Source organism: Rhinichthys klamathensis, unplaced genomic scaffold, assembly GCF_029890125.1.
Source record: "Rhinichthys klamathensis goyatoka isolate OS25496 unplaced genomic scaffold, OSU_Roscu_1.1 h1tg000296l_1, whole genome shotgun sequence".
Taxonomy (NCBI): Eukaryota; Metazoa; Chordata; class Actinopteri; order Cypriniformes; family Leuciscidae; genus Rhinichthys; species Rhinichthys klamathensis.
The window spans coordinates 212354-228359 of record NW_026606815.1 but is presented as its reverse complement, the minus strand read 5'-3'; the positions used below and the strand labels follow the sequence as shown (position 1 = coordinate 228359).

Here is a 16006-nt window from a genome sequence, read left to right as displayed (position 1 = left end):
AACAAACGAGTAATTTATAAATCATAAAGCCCAAATAATACACCCTGATTGTAATAGTACCAAAAGTTACAGTGAAAATGCATTCCTCATTTAGTAGATAGGCAACTAATTAGAAAAACATTTACAGAGCACCACAAGAGGGAGTTAGAGGCGCATTTAGTTACGAAGACCGCCAACTCAATATGATTTTACTCTCCTTCCCAGCTATATTTCCCCAGACTCTGTTTTGTCCAAGTACATTTTTTGTCATCATCTGACAAGAGATACCATATGCTGACCTGAGAATAATTTTCCTGGACAAATTTATCTCACCTGTGATGGACTGGCCATCTGTCCAGGTTGTCCAACATCCGCGACCCGAGATCCTGGGATAGGCTCTCTGCGACCCTACAGAGAACAAGCGGTTTGGTGGATGGATGGAAATTGAGCTCAATTTTAAATAGCTTTATTTTAAAATTGCAAAAAAAGCAGGAAAAATTACACAAAAACATAGGCTAACCACAAAAACTAAAACAGACTGACAAGAGAGTTATGGATCTCTCACAATTGTATTAAATGTACAGCTGTAGCCAAAACTATTAGCACTGACAAATTTTGTTTCGCATAGTTGCTGCTTTCAGTATTTTTTCACGTTTTATGGTACACTGGAAAATAACAGTAAGCATTTCATAAGTTGTAAAGGCTGTTATTGGCAGAAGAGCAAAAAGAATTCATGCAAAGTGTCTTACAGTGTTGACCCTTCTTCTTCATAACCTCTGCAATTCACTCTGGCATGTTGAATATCAGCTTCTGGGCCAAATCCTGACTGACAATTTGTGCTTGTCCTCTGGCCTTTTGAGGATTGATCACAGGTTCTCAATGGGATTAAGATCCTGGCCACGGATCCAACATTTCAATGTAATGATCTCTAAGCCACTTCATTATCAATCTTGCCTTGTGACATGCTGCTCCATTATGCTGGAAAATACACATGTGTATCATCACCAAATTGCTCCTGAATCGTTGGGAGAAGTTACTCTTGCAGGACGTTTTGATACCGTTCTTTGGAGGAGATACATCCTGGCGACAATAGTCAATTGGCTGTATGTAAATGTATCCAGGCAGGACTGGCCTTCCGCAGTCTAATACTTATACTTCCTGCAGAATTTCAGTCTGTCTTTCATGTATTTCTAGGAGAAAAGTGGCTTCTTTGCTGCCCTTCTTGACACCATGGCTGTGGTCCAAAAGTCTTTGCCTCACTCACTGTGTGTGCAGATGAACTCACACCACCTGCTGCCAGTATTGAGCAGCTCTGCACTGTTAGTGTCACGATTCAGTAACACTCTGGGACGTCCTGAAGTCTCTCCTTGAAGTGCTTGATGATCTGGTAAATGGTTCTTTCAGGTGCAATATTCTTTGCAGCAGTTTCCTTGCATGAGGCCATTTTGATGCAAAACAATGATGGCTGCGACGTCTTTCTTTGAAGGTAAACATTGATAACACAAGAACACAATGACTGGAAGCAACACTGACCATCTTCTCAGCCATGATATTTCCTTTTTTTTTGGATTTAAGTTAAATTCTACTACTCCATTAAAAAGATGTGAAAATGTGTTCCTTCAGGTTGAGCAAATCAGCTAAAGGTGAACTTCACTCTCTATCCACAAACAAATACTTATAGTCAGTGCTATTGTACACTGAAAAACACTGAAAGATGTACGCATGATGCCGATACATAATATTGAAAACAAGACAGCAGCTAAACCCTTTAACAGCACTACCACCACACATTCAGCAGAAGCCCATATTGTCGGAAACCCTTCCCCCTCCAAGATATAACTAGGGACCCCTGTTTCCAGTGAAACATCATCAGAGAGGCCCACCAGCATCACTGGAGACCACCTGCCTTACAAGAACACCACCAGAACCTCTGCCCAGTGCCTGACCCTAAACAACACTGAACACTGCTGTACCTAAATAATCAGACCCTTTAAATGGGTATAAAGACTACAATTCAGAATTAAACCGATTGTTAAAAAAATCCAGAGAATAGACTTGTGAAGTTCACACTAGCAGGGTAGAGATGCACACTTTCAGACGTTCCCCAGACGACGTTCTACATAATTACACTAGATGACAGTAGAGTCATTCAAAATAACTTAACGAACAAAGCATCCTCTTTTTGCTTGACCGCTAGATGGCAGAAGAGTTCGGGCTTGTGACAAACCAATAACACCCGATCTGCTTTTTAGTAAAAAAAGAAAAAAAAAAAGAAAAAAGGTTGCAGTTAGACTTTCATTTCGACAACACGCATCAAGCAAATTCATTCCAAAATCGATTGTTACAACACCTTCTTTTAATGTTTTGCTTTTCTGACCAGGGGGAAATGTGGCTAGCACTTAGGCTACTTCATGACACAGGCTCCTCACACGCAGACACAACTGTCACCCCAAACCCACATTTCTTCTGCACTGTCATCTGCTTTTTGGGTTCATTTGCATTAAACTTAAGGCTGTAAATGGGAGGGAAAATATATATTTCTATGCGTTTAAGGTTTTTTTTTATTTTTTATTTTTTACTCTGGCTAACATGAATTTCTTAAAGGGTAGCCTACCCTAATTGGAGTGAGGCTTCACCATTGAAATGCTCCTGTCGGATATCACACAATCGGCCACCTGCACATGACACAAATTATGTGTCCGTACAAGACGACTTGTCAACGACTGTTTGGGACATTTGTGAAAACAGGAGGACAGCAGCCGAACGGGGCTCCCGTTCATCACAGTATGTATGCCTGCCTATCGAGCAAGTAGAGATTTTGCTTCTGAGTCGGGGATAGCTTCATCTTTTGCTCGCTTATAATGTTTCAGTTAGTTTTAGTTAGGAAGCGCTTTTAGTTAGGCTATTTTTAACCCCAGTTAATTTCATAATACGCACGAAACTGTTTAAATTAAAGCGACTAAATATTTTGTACTTAATTCGACTTAATTTTGCGACTTAATTTGTTTAGATTTAAAAAATAAATAGAAAAAAAAGTTTGACTATGCTGTGAAAAAAAAAGTTATAATGTTGTTTATTTTCCCCGCACTCTATTACAGTGATATAGCCTAGCTATTTGACAAGGCACGTTTCTCATTATTTAAACATATATCAGTAGGCTGTTTAATAATAGGAGTTTTTTTCTTTGTTCCTCTTTATTCTAAATTTATTAAAATATCCAGAAATTGTTTCGTTTGTATTCACTTTGAACATATCAAAATAAAACGGTAAAATAGCACGGCGTTATTGAGCGCGCATAATATTTTTGTGGAATAGCCTATGTTAAATAATAATAGCTAGGTCTAGGCTATATAAGGGCTAAATAATAATCTATATTTTATAAGTTAAGAGTTAAAGAATACTTAATATTAAGGTTCATATTATTAGAATTAATAGCTATTCAAATGTTTATCAAATAAAATGTGAATAGCCAATTGTTGTATTTTACTGCTTAGGTTTTGAGTTTTAAAAAAATATATATTATTATTCATTAATCTTCATATTAAAAAAAGAATTTGAGTTTTAGTCTTGAATACTAGCTAAAAAACTTATTTAAATTATATTAAAATAATAAACTTTAAATGTTGGTTGTTGATTAAACAACAACAATATAGGTTAATAATAATAATATGCTAATGGTATGTTATTTATTAACAATTTAAATATTAGCCTATTTATGTCTCTAGCAGGTTCTACGGAAATATCCGCATAAGAAAAGGAACATGTTCTGTTCCATTTGAACCATTATTTACATTCGTCTTGACACGCTGGCAGATTTATGTCTCCCTCATATCGATTTGCGCAAAATGCTGGAAATCACAGCGTTGCTAAAAGCAAGACACTGTGTCTGCAAACGCATGCATCACTGCGGAAAAGATCAAGCACTGCCCCAGTCCAAGCACATCCAGCCCGACAGAACAAGTCCTCAGATAGCACGGATCTCAAAGAGGCCACCCGTGTGGATTTAATGGCAGTGAAAGTATTATGTGGAATCGGATTGAGGGAGATCTAGACATCTGTCAAAAGCAGCCAATATAATGTACATTAGTAATATTGAACCAAGAAAGACGTCGGCAGATCGGGGAGGATTAAGTACAATTCATAATCTGATCACGAAAACTCGGCTGCTTGAAAGCATCCAGGCCGCCACAATGCATATACAGATCAAGACGCCCTTCTGTGTGATATTCACAACCCTGCAGCCTAAATGTTATCGCGGACTGGGAGACCGTCGTCTATACCTCTAAACCATTTTCTGTACATAAATTACATCAGAATAAAGTTACTTTCCATCCATGCATAGTCAAATATTAAAAATGTAAACTTAAAAATTGAGGTTTGATAGGATATTATTTGGTCTATTTGTTATTACTGCATTTATTTGATTTATTTATTGCACTATAATATTAAATAGAAGACACAATTAGAAACTCAATTTGCTGTCTGAAATAAGTTTTTCTTTTTGCACATAATGCATAACAATATTTTTCTACACAAAGTCCACGATGACCTCCTGATGTAGACATCACACCAGACTAAATATTGGTGTCAGACAATGGATACTATAAGCAGGATAGACAACAGACAGCAAAGAGGGACAGCTAATCTGATCTAAATATGACAGGGGCAGTGCGGTGAGGGAGGGGGGGTTGGGGGGGGGGGGGCTGCTTAATTATGTTGTTGTTTTGCCTTGCTGTCAAACACCCCCCCCCCCCAAATTTGGAAAAGAGGTCCATGAGAATAATTGAGATAAGTATACATATTTATGTTTTTTTTTTTTTTTTCTGAAGTCAGCCAAATACGCCCCATAAACATGCTCTGTTAAATATGCTATTGTTACTCCTATGCTGATAAAAACAAATCAGTAATTGTCATGTTTTGGACAATGCTATTAGCTAGGACTAGTTTAGCATGACTGGCTTATTATTGTGCATCTTTTGAACATTTTATTAATTATCATAAACACTTAATTCAGTTTTTGAAGCACAACTGTTTTTGAAGCACAACAGATTCCTGTTTTGTGTTGATTAAAATGTATGAAAAACATGCTTGCTTTTTGTTTTCCTTTTTTTCTTAAGAGACAATAATAGCCTTTACATATATTTGTATTAAAAACACACACTAATTTGCATTACTGAATAACATGCCATTTGTCCAAATGTTTCACGTTTAGATTCAGGTCAAAGCTGTGAGCAGTGTGTAGATTATGCCGTACATTTTTAAGCCTATGAGGACTCAAAATGTTGTGTGCGCTTTAAGAGCTGCTTAATGTAAATACAAACGAGGCAAACATCTGAGGATCATCTGAATCCCATATTAAACTGAGCCGGATACTTTAGTAAACTAAGGAAGAGATCCAAAGCCTATTAAATCTAAGAGAAGTAGCCTTGAGTTTAGGCAAATCCATCTGATTGTTACCTTGGGAATGGCTTGAAACATTGTTACGTGACAGGAGACATACCACAAAGGAACAGTTTTCACTGTCAACCTGTAATGTGACTGTCAGGGTTAGCGTTGCTATCTCTCTATCTTAGAATGTCTATATAATTTGATCCCCAACGATGAAATATGGAAGATTCCCATGATTTCCATACTTGAAACACCTTGTGTAAGAATCGTACATTTTCAACCTCCTCCTTTATGTGTTAAACTTCAAAGCCAACAGTGACAGTTCCTTAAAGCGGATATGATAGAAGATGCATGTGCTTGGAAAAGAGAGAGAGAAAGATGGCTGTGGTTTGGATTGTGAATCACCTGAGAATGACCTGTGAGGTTTGTTTTGCTCAGAATGCATGGGTCTTCAGAGGAACCATATGCTATTTCTGGCTTCCACCTACAGCCATCAAAACATCTCACACAATGGGCCTTAACAAAATATGAATGCCAGGGAGGTCAACACTGAATGATGCCACATATTACCCAAAATAAATTCCTTTCAATAAGTAAAAGGAAATGGAAAGAGACACAGCACAGTGAAGTATATTGTAATAAGAGGATGTATGCACAAATTTAGAGATTTTGAAAACCAAACTTTTTTTTTTTTTTTTAAACAAAAGATCAATATTGCTTAATGAGCAGTGACCAGTAGCCATTTCATCTAAGGAAGTTTGGGATATTGATTAAGCAGACTTGAGTGGACATGACTCCTAAGTGTCAGAGAAAGGCTAATCATTCTTCTCTGGATAATTAGTTGACTTAATTATTATTCATTATGAAAGCTCTGTTTTAGTTCCAATGTAATTAGACAATCATTGTGGCTCAGACGCAGTTTAATTTTTTTAAACAATTAACCATTATTAATTAGTATATATTAACAGTTGCCTATATATTAACACAAATAAATCTACACTTTAAAAAATTTGCATTAAATCAAAATGAACTTTGTTAGTTCAGCAAACTTGTGCATTTTCTTTTCAATTTTGCTCAAATGAGCTCATTCAAAACTCAAAATATGACACTAACTTTTATAACACTAAAAGGTTATAGTCCTCGGGTGTCCGGTTAGCTTTAATCTTATATGCATTTGCATTTGTCGACAGTGTTTCTCTCATTTGATTCAAAATCAGCCCATCAGACTAAGTATAAAATGTAAAGTGAAAATGGCTGATGCAGCTGGAAATGGTGTCTGGTTCATGCAGAAGCGCTATTACGGCTGGACTAATTATGTATGTGTGCACAGAACCGTTGAATCTGAAATGTCAAATGGAAAACTGGATGATAGTGCAGGGCTTTTACTGATATGTTCTTAATATCTTACACTTCTACTCTCAACTGTCTTTTATATCTATATCATCACATCAATAAAAGACCATAGTGAATGAAATCGTTGTTTATCAAGATAATTTACAATTGATATAGAATATGTTACATACATGTTATTATAATGTACATAATTATATTAGAATGTACATATGTACATACTATTATATTATATTATTATATTATATTCACTTTAAACAGTGTACTTATAATTGAATGAAATGCTTTAACATTTTGCATTGCTCTTTTAAAAATAAAGACAAATGTTTGTTTGAGCGGACTGCATTACCGAAATGCCACCCTGCGGCAAAGGTCATTTATTACTAAATAGCATATGTATTATATATCTATAACAAACAACAGTATTAAGGTTACATTAGATTAATGGATGGCAATACATTAAGTCATGCGTATATGTTGCTGTCTAGTCTCAAAGCAATGTCAATGGACAGATGAAGGCAACAGCTGGATGTGAGACATAACAACTGGCTATCAGAGGAGCGGTGGGAATGAACACTGTCTTGATCCTCTCTTATGGCTTGTGAGGGTTTAGAGGTGGTCTACAACTGGACATCCTTTGTTCAAAAATATATTCTTTTTTTTAATACATTTTACTGCACACACACACACACACACACACACACACACACACACACACACACACACACACACACACACACACACACACACACACACACACACACAGTTAGCTTATAAACGGCCAGGATATTGGGTGAACTATCCTTTTAAAAGACAATCAAATCCCGAGAGATTAGTCAAAGTTCTAACTTAGTTCCTGGTCAAGTTTTTTTTTTTATATATATATATATATATATATATATATATATATATATATATATATATGAGCACAGCCTGATACAGAACAGACATCCTCCTGTTGGGAAAAAAGCTCCTCACCCTTGGCTTCTAATCCCATGTTAGAAAAACTTAAAGCAATTGCTTTAAGGTGCTGAAATGACATGCTGACAAATGTTATGTTTAGACTAATAGTTAAGACAGTCTGTGAGGGGAGCTGTACATGTCCCTCTGAGTATGCTGGAGACACGTTTACAAATGGACTTTCCCCTGATGACAGCTTTTAAGTAAAGGAGATCAGTAAGACTGCAGATAGTCTCCATAGTAACTTCCACGAATTAAACACCTGAAAAGAATGAAAGATTACTGGGGCCTCTTCCTCTCTTTCTGCTTTTAAAGTGGACAAAATTCATGACAACCACCACAGGAAGTCTCGTCTTGGGAAACTTTTGACATTCTCTCTGCAGTGGTTAATAAAATGGCTTATGAGAACATGTGGGATGCCAGTGTATTTGAGAACAATATGAATAATACGGAACTGTGGATAGAGACATAAAACAGCTTTTCATGTTTAGTTTTCTCCCCCCGCCCCCTTTTTTTTGTTGTTGCAGATTTTAAAAGTCTTGAAAGTAATTCTTGAATGCTTGCTGCTCACATTTTCATTTGATGAAGATGAGAATTTTAAAGCATTTTCTACAAGAAAATGCACATCTTTGCTTCTCCACCATAATATTCTTGTTCTTGATATGTCCTTTCTGCTACTGAATTATACAAATTGCAAAGTGTTAGTAGACGTTTTTGTAGAAAGAAAACAGGATTTTCACCAACAAACAGTTGTATATAATTATTTTTCACAGGTAGCTTATATACTGTAAGAGGAATGTATTCTGCCTGTGATGCAAGAGACATTAAATCAGGGAGACTGTATGTAAAAAAATAAATACTTTCTAACAATGGCTGGTGTTAAAAAACACAATACTGGCCAAATGCATGCATGACCTTGACAAAAAAACACAAACCCTTAGTCCTGTCAAAAGGGATATGCTTTAAGAGGTGCAGTCGAAGAGTTACTGCAGCTGATGCTGTTGTTTTTTTCATAAGTGGCTGCCTGCCATGCAGAGACCCTCATTTGTTTGTCAGGTCTCATCAACACAAACTCAGAGACTCAGACTCTGGCCATTCGTACAGCTACAATGTTACAGCGTCTCTGTTATTTCCAGGAGGATGTATACATGAATTGATGAGGTCGATTGTAAATCAATCTTATAAAATCTCTATAACAGTTACTGTTTTGGACAAACTGTACCTTTTTAGGTTATATTTTATGTAGAGATGAAATACACTTAACAGAGCATATAACAGAATGACTTTATAAGAGATCATGTTTTTTAATTTATGATATTTGAATTCTTAATTAACAGCAAAGTAGGCGAATGACATGCTTTCAAAGCAACTCTAACTAAAACTGTATAGATGCAGCAAACAGTCATGCCAATCAAAAATTCTAAATCCATTAGCAACCTTTGTGGCCCACTACATAATGAAAACACACGCTCACTTTTGCCAGAGTCAGATAAAAACACCACTTCAAGTCTCTCGGGACAAGAAGAGCCATTTCATGTCTGCATGAAAAGCTGCGTTGTGGACATTTGAAATTATTCTTTAATTAAGAGATATTATGTGTGCCACACATTGAGATATTTCCATAAGCACCATTGTGGATGGGTGTAAACCAAACTGTGCTTGAGTGAGTGCGGTGCAATTACCGTGAAGGTTAGGTGTAGCACAGGGGGGTCAGCGTCATGGCTGGCTTTCTTTTCAGACCAGCACTTTAGATGAACTGTTGCCATGATCTGAATTGCATTTAAAAAGAAGGCCTTAAATCAGTGTTGTAGTTCTTCCGCTGGCACAATAGCCATGCAACTGTTGTTCTATTATGCGTAAAATATATTATAATATCATTAGGCAGGTGCCTCGACTATTAGAAGCGCTTCACAGAAACACGAATCTTCTTGTAACACGATCAATTTGTTTCATGCAGGAAGAAAGTGAACACGCTCCGAGTCCCTGAAGGTGCTAACTGAACACGAGTCTTTTCCAGGGCAGCACCTGGAGACTCTGTTTGTGACACGCTGTTGCCCATGGCTGCCTTCCAGCAGTGCTTCTTCAGGGATCCCAGTATGTAGAACAACCGCCTCGGATTCTTCAGCCACGCGCCGCCTGAAACTTTAATGCTGACACGAGGAACGAGTTGTCCAGATGTGAACAGGGAATACCTCCGTGATACGGACAGTAATCCCACCTCCTGTGAGTGTTGTACGAAACACTCAAGACATAGGGAGTGATGACTGCTTGAGTTAATTTCTCTTACTTTTTCTGTACTGTTTTGCCAAATGACAAGTTTCATACCATCTGCTTCCTTTCCCCTGTTAATAAGTTTTCCCAGCCAGCTGAGTGCCCACTCAATTATTTAGTACGGCGGGGCCGCTGTCAGATTCACATCCATGCTTCCATGTCCATCTCACCGAGATACAGCCAAGGATGTTTATCACACTGTTAGATTCTAGTGGCTGAAAGATATAATGTCAAAACACAAGCACAATAATGAATATAATGGACTTCACCAACCAAATCCTTTTCAATGTGATCTATGAAATGTATGTCAATTCTGAGGAAATGTAGTAGGCTACACATTAATGTATTGTGTAGTAATTTAGTTCAAATATACATTTAACAACAAAAATAAAACATATCTCTCTTTGATCTCATTCTATTTGTAAACTATGAGTAACCATTCATAACACTTTATAATAGGTTGCACATGTTTCATGTTTACACCTTTGGATTCAGATCATTCGAGTTTAAGGGCACATGGAAACATGGGGTTACATGATACACTGTTAAAAATGAGCACATGTCAAAACGAAAACACAGATACTTACAAGACAAAAGTAGGAATGTCTTTTACCTGTTCTCTTCAACCGACAGCTGAATGCAATGCTCTGGCTCGTTTAAAATGTTTCAAAATGGTAGAAATGTTTCTTGCGCGATCGCGAGAACGGTGATCTGTACTAACTATCAAGTCTCGCGTTGCCAGTAGTCATGTCTCAGTAGGGCTGTTGCCATCCAGCGGTTGAGAAATGTAATTGCATTTTAATTTAATTTAAAATTAAATACAGTCAAATAATATCGTAGATTTTTTATGAATGTGACAGCAAACATGAAGCTGCCTGTAACATCTCGTAAGTTATTTTGGCCAAAACGACATGTATCCAAATGCAAGGTTATTTTGGCTCGTGGGTTACGGACTATATCGGGTAAAACAGAGACGGTGAAATGACGGCTATACGCCATAGACAGTAAAAGAAATGGACACAGCGACCCCGTTGATTTCAACGGAGAGAGTTGAAGCCCAACATGGGCGAGATAGGTCCGACTGGAGAACCGCAGAACTATACGTCATAGCAGTGTATGACAGCGCCAGCCTGACAGTCTGATGCCGGAAGTGGGCGTGGTCAGGCACTGCGCTACTTCTGTGTTTTAGAACGTTTCAAAGTTTAAAACAATGCTATTATAAATATTTGTTTAAACGATTTAATTAAAGATATGTTTAAGATGTGTGTGTGTATATATATATATATATATATATATATATATATATATATAGTTGTGTGTATATATACAGGTGAAACTCGAAAAATTTGAATATTGTGCAAAAGTTCATGTAATTCAGTAATTCAAATTAAAATGTGAAACTAATATATTTAGTGTATATAACTATATACATATGCATGATTATACTTTTCAGAGGGCCGACATTTCTGTATTTAAAATCCTTTTTTGTATTGATTTCATGTAATATTCTAATTTTCTGAGATTTTAAATTTGGGGTTTTCATAATCTGTAAGCCATAATTATCAAAATGATAACTTTCGCACGATATTCGAATTTTTCGAGTTTCACCTGTATGTATATATATATATCAAATATTATAAAATATAATAATTATTTGTCCTATTAACAAAAGACAATATACTACTATTAAAAATGCTTTTCAATTCAATCAAATGTTCAAGCTTTGTTTTAATTTTATTATTATTTTTGTTTAAAGCTTTATTCAATTTATATTGTTAATCATTTGACACAACAAATGGATAAAGTATAATTTTAACTTTTAAAAAACTATTTTGTTAATACTCAACCATTTCACAACTAACAATTTTTTTTCATAGACCAAACAACATAATTCTAGGTGGACTGAAACAAAAATTATTAATTAAATACAATTATTTTTTTCCTCTGAAATGGCAAAAGCATCACACACAGATGTACCTGCTCTAAATAGCTAAATAATAGTAATTAAATAAAAATAAAAAATCGAACTAAATAAAATAAATTATTAAAAACAAAATCAAACCAAAGAAAATAAAAGCGAGTGTCATGACGAAAGGCGCCTCATGAAATCATCAGGATTAACTCCATGTGTATGGAGTTTTGATCTATTTAGTTTATTTGTCACTTGAGAATTATTGTTAAATGTGTGCCTGCATAACTTTAATAAGATTTATTTTCTTTGGTTTGATTTTGTTTTATATAATTTATTTATTTTATTTATTTTGATTTTATATTTTGATTTAATTACTATTATTTATTTGGAGCAGGTACAGCTAGTGTGTGATCCTTTTGCTATTTCAGAGGGGGGAAAAACACATTTTATTTAAATTGTATTTATTTTATTTTACATTTTATTGTCCCGTTGCTTTAATGAACTCTCTATGGGCTTCTCCCTTGACTTTATGCCTCCATGTCCACCCGATTGCCTCATAGACAGTAAACGATTGCCTACGAGCTTCTACTTCTGTCTATACGGTAATTTCTCTACTGTGCGACAGAGCGTCCCGTGGTTATGACGCAATCGTTAGCCTATTTTTACAAGAATGGCTTCTACGGGGCCATAACGTCAGATACAAAGTAATGAAGCCTTTTATACATTGTCGTGTTTCTTTAGAAATAAATAATGGACAAATGGAGTCTTTGGACGCCTCAGATGTAAAGTTATTCGCTGTCAAAGTGACGCCAAAATGAATGGGAGTCAATGGGATGCTAACAGCAGGTGATAGCCAGCTACAATGGCGGCCCCCGGAGGCAGCTTCAACTTCCGGCTGATGGATTACCCCCTTGCTATACGCTGACTTCACGCAGCAGCCATTTTGAAATCGAAAGCGAGGCTCCAGTGGGAAGAACCCCGGAAGTACAGATAGACAACAATGCCTTGGACTACCAACCTGAAGCTGCTGCCGCGATTTACACTATTGGATGTTAATATCCAACATAGGATATGTATATAGTTCGTTCCTGCTTCTTTTTTTACGTTCTGGATTATATATATAAAAAATAATTTTATTTATAAATGAATTTCACTGTATATATAGTCTAAAGTATGAAAGAAATGTATGTACATTTTTAGAATAACTAATTTCTACATTAAACACAACAATACGCCATCACATTCGTGACTCTCCTATGATTAAAGGCGACACTAACGGTTTTCTTCCCACCGGAGCCATTTCAAAATGGCGGCTGCGTGAAATCCAAGTGGGTAATCCATCAGCCGGAAACTGAAGTGTCCCCGGGGGCCGCCATTGGCTAACAAGCCTTCACCTGCTGTTAGCATTCCATTGACTCCCATTCATTTTGGCGTCACTTTGACAGCGAATAACTTTACATCTGGGGCGTTTAAAGACTCGATTTGTCCATTGTTTATTTCTAAAGAAACACGATAATGTATAAAAGCCTCCATTACCTTGTATCTTACGTTATGGTCCCGTAGAAGCAGTTTTTGTAAAAATAGGCTAACGATTGCGTCATAACAAGCGACTCTGTCGCATAGTAGAGAAATAACCGTAAAGACAGAAGTAGAAGCTCGTGCGCAATCGGGGGGACATGGAGGCATAAAGTCCGATAAAGTCAAGGGAGAAGCCCATGGAGAGTCATAAAGTTGCTCCTGCTGCTAGCTCATGGACATCTAATACTCACGCTCTCCGTCTCTGCAAGATTCGGAAGGGAATGATTCAGATTCCTCTTGGCACAACTACTAGCAGACGTACAACTGTCAGACAAGTTGCTCACGTCACATCTACGTCATCAAGCTTAGTTTGAGCCTGCGCAGTGCGCTTGGCAATCAGGAAGTGAGGGCTTCTAATTGATATGACTACACTTTTCTCCGTTGAAGTCTATGGGGTCGCTGTGTCCATTTCTTTACTGTAAAACCTGATGAGTTAGTTCAACTCAAACCGTTTGAGGAAACCGATTGCCTTAAATCATTTAAGTTTATTAACTCAAACAATTTAAGCTTAAAAAAATATTTGATTTGTGTTCAAGTAACTCAATAACTTATTGTTAAGATAACTTGGGTAAATTAAGTTAATAGTACTAATTCCATTCAGTTAATATAACTTAAATCTATGAAGTACACTGTAAACCCAAATAAGTTGGCAGAACTCAAAATACTTTTATTAGTATAAACTTAGTTAGCTTTAAAAAGCTAATCTGCTAACATAGTAAATGCTAACATATTAGCAATAGTATGTTATACAGAAACACTTGCTGTATGAGCACAGCAATATAAATTAGTGATGGCCGGTTCGTGAACGAATCGTTCTTTTGAACCGGTTCTTTTTAGTGAACCGGTCGAACCAGTACACTAAATCGGACTGAATCGTTCGAAACAGTTCGCGTCTTGCGTCAGCGCTGATCCACAAGTTAAAGTTACTCACTTTCAGACAAGCCTGACAGTCCCTCCGAATCGAAATAACCCATATATTTATATATATAACCGGTATATTTTACTCCAGTAAATGCAACAGTTCACTGAACTGAGACATGTTGTGCTGAGAGAAATGATGAGATTGAGCACGAGCAGCTGATACCGCGCATGCGCGTTCTACTAAACGCACAGGTACACAGCGGATTATCACTGTATTATTTTAAAGTTTGGAAACAACGAATGGATTGTAAAACTGTCAAACTAAACATTTATTATTATATTATATTAGAATTGGCGTCATTACGTGATGACGTAAAAGAACTGGTGAACCGGTTTTTTGAACCGGTTCATTGAAACGAACTGTCCGAAAGAACCGGTTCGCGGAAAAAAAACGGACTTCCCATCACTAATATAAATGAATTATTTGCTCTCAAATCAAGCTGCACGCACCACTTGTCGCCATGATGGTAACTATCCTAAAGCCAACATTAACAGAAATTCTTCTAAATTAGCATAACAAAACATGAATCACTACTAAATCCCACACATAACATTAATCTTACACACAAAAAAACATTATATTACACTTAATTTTAGCATTTACTCTCCCTTTCGAGTGCCATCGGCAAAGCATGCTGGGAAATAGACATCCCAGCTGTTTCAGTTAAACTTAAGTTCGTCTAAATTAAAATAAATAATTTCATAAAACTCAAAACAACGAAACAGTTCAGTTTACTTAAAATATATCAGTTCAGTGAACTTGAAAGAAAAAGAAAGTGCTAAATACTCATAAAAGTTAATTTGACTGAACTAATTTGTTTAATTTAAGTTTGTCCTACTCAAACCAATTAATTATTTTGAGCATTAGGGTTTACAGTGTGTCTATGGTGAAATCAGCGTATTGCTTGCGGGGAAATAGCCTGTGAGCTAAATCGTGGCTACGCACAGCCTACACAGAACATTGCAAATAAATGAAGCCAAACACTTTGTAATTACAGTTGACTTTGCTAACATGATGGAAAATCTTACATCTCGCAAGTTAATTTGTAAAAAATGACATGTAACCAGATTTAATGTTATTTAGGCTAGAAGTGGGTTACACATAGCCGGACTATATTTAACCGAGACGTTGAAATGACGGCTATTGCTTTCTGGGTTGCATCTTAATATAAAATCCACATCATCACCAAAGGTGTTATGGTTGCTTTTGACATCTCATCAGTATTCCCAAATAAATATTCATAGAAGATGTTCTTAACGTGAAAGTGGATTTAGAGTGATATGATGTTTTTCACTGAACACTGCTCCACTCTAAAGTCCTCTGCCAGGATCATCGCTAACGCTGCCAAGCCCTTTATTGTATTGGCTCTTGCTGTTGTGAATTGTGATCTGAAAATGGCGCTGTAAAAAGCCAGGACCTTTGATGTGTTGTGCTAATTTGATTACCATATTACACTCTTCTGTTTGCATGCACTTTGCCATGTGTACCTCATAAAAGCAAACACTAAACTGCCTTTACATGACAGAGAAACAACACAGCATTGTACACAAAGGACTACTAGTAGTATTGAATGAGAATGGAACGCAAAAGGAATACAATGGATGATGAGAATGATTTATTATTGTTGTTTATGCATGTGTTGTTGT

The 16006-nt window shown here is 36.5% G+C and overlaps 1 long non-coding RNA gene across 1 annotated transcript; it reads left to right on the top strand.

Moving 5' to 3' along the window:
• Positions 1 to 2272: 2272 nt before the first annotated feature.
• LOC130103782 (uncharacterized) lies at positions 2273 to 10146 on the top strand. Its single transcript, XR_008809401.1, has 3 exons — positions 2273 to 2367; positions 2589 to 2763; positions 9635 to 10146. It is a non-coding gene; the product is annotated as an uncharacterized LOC130103782 (long non-coding RNA).
• Positions 10147 to 16006: the final 5860 nt, after the last annotated feature.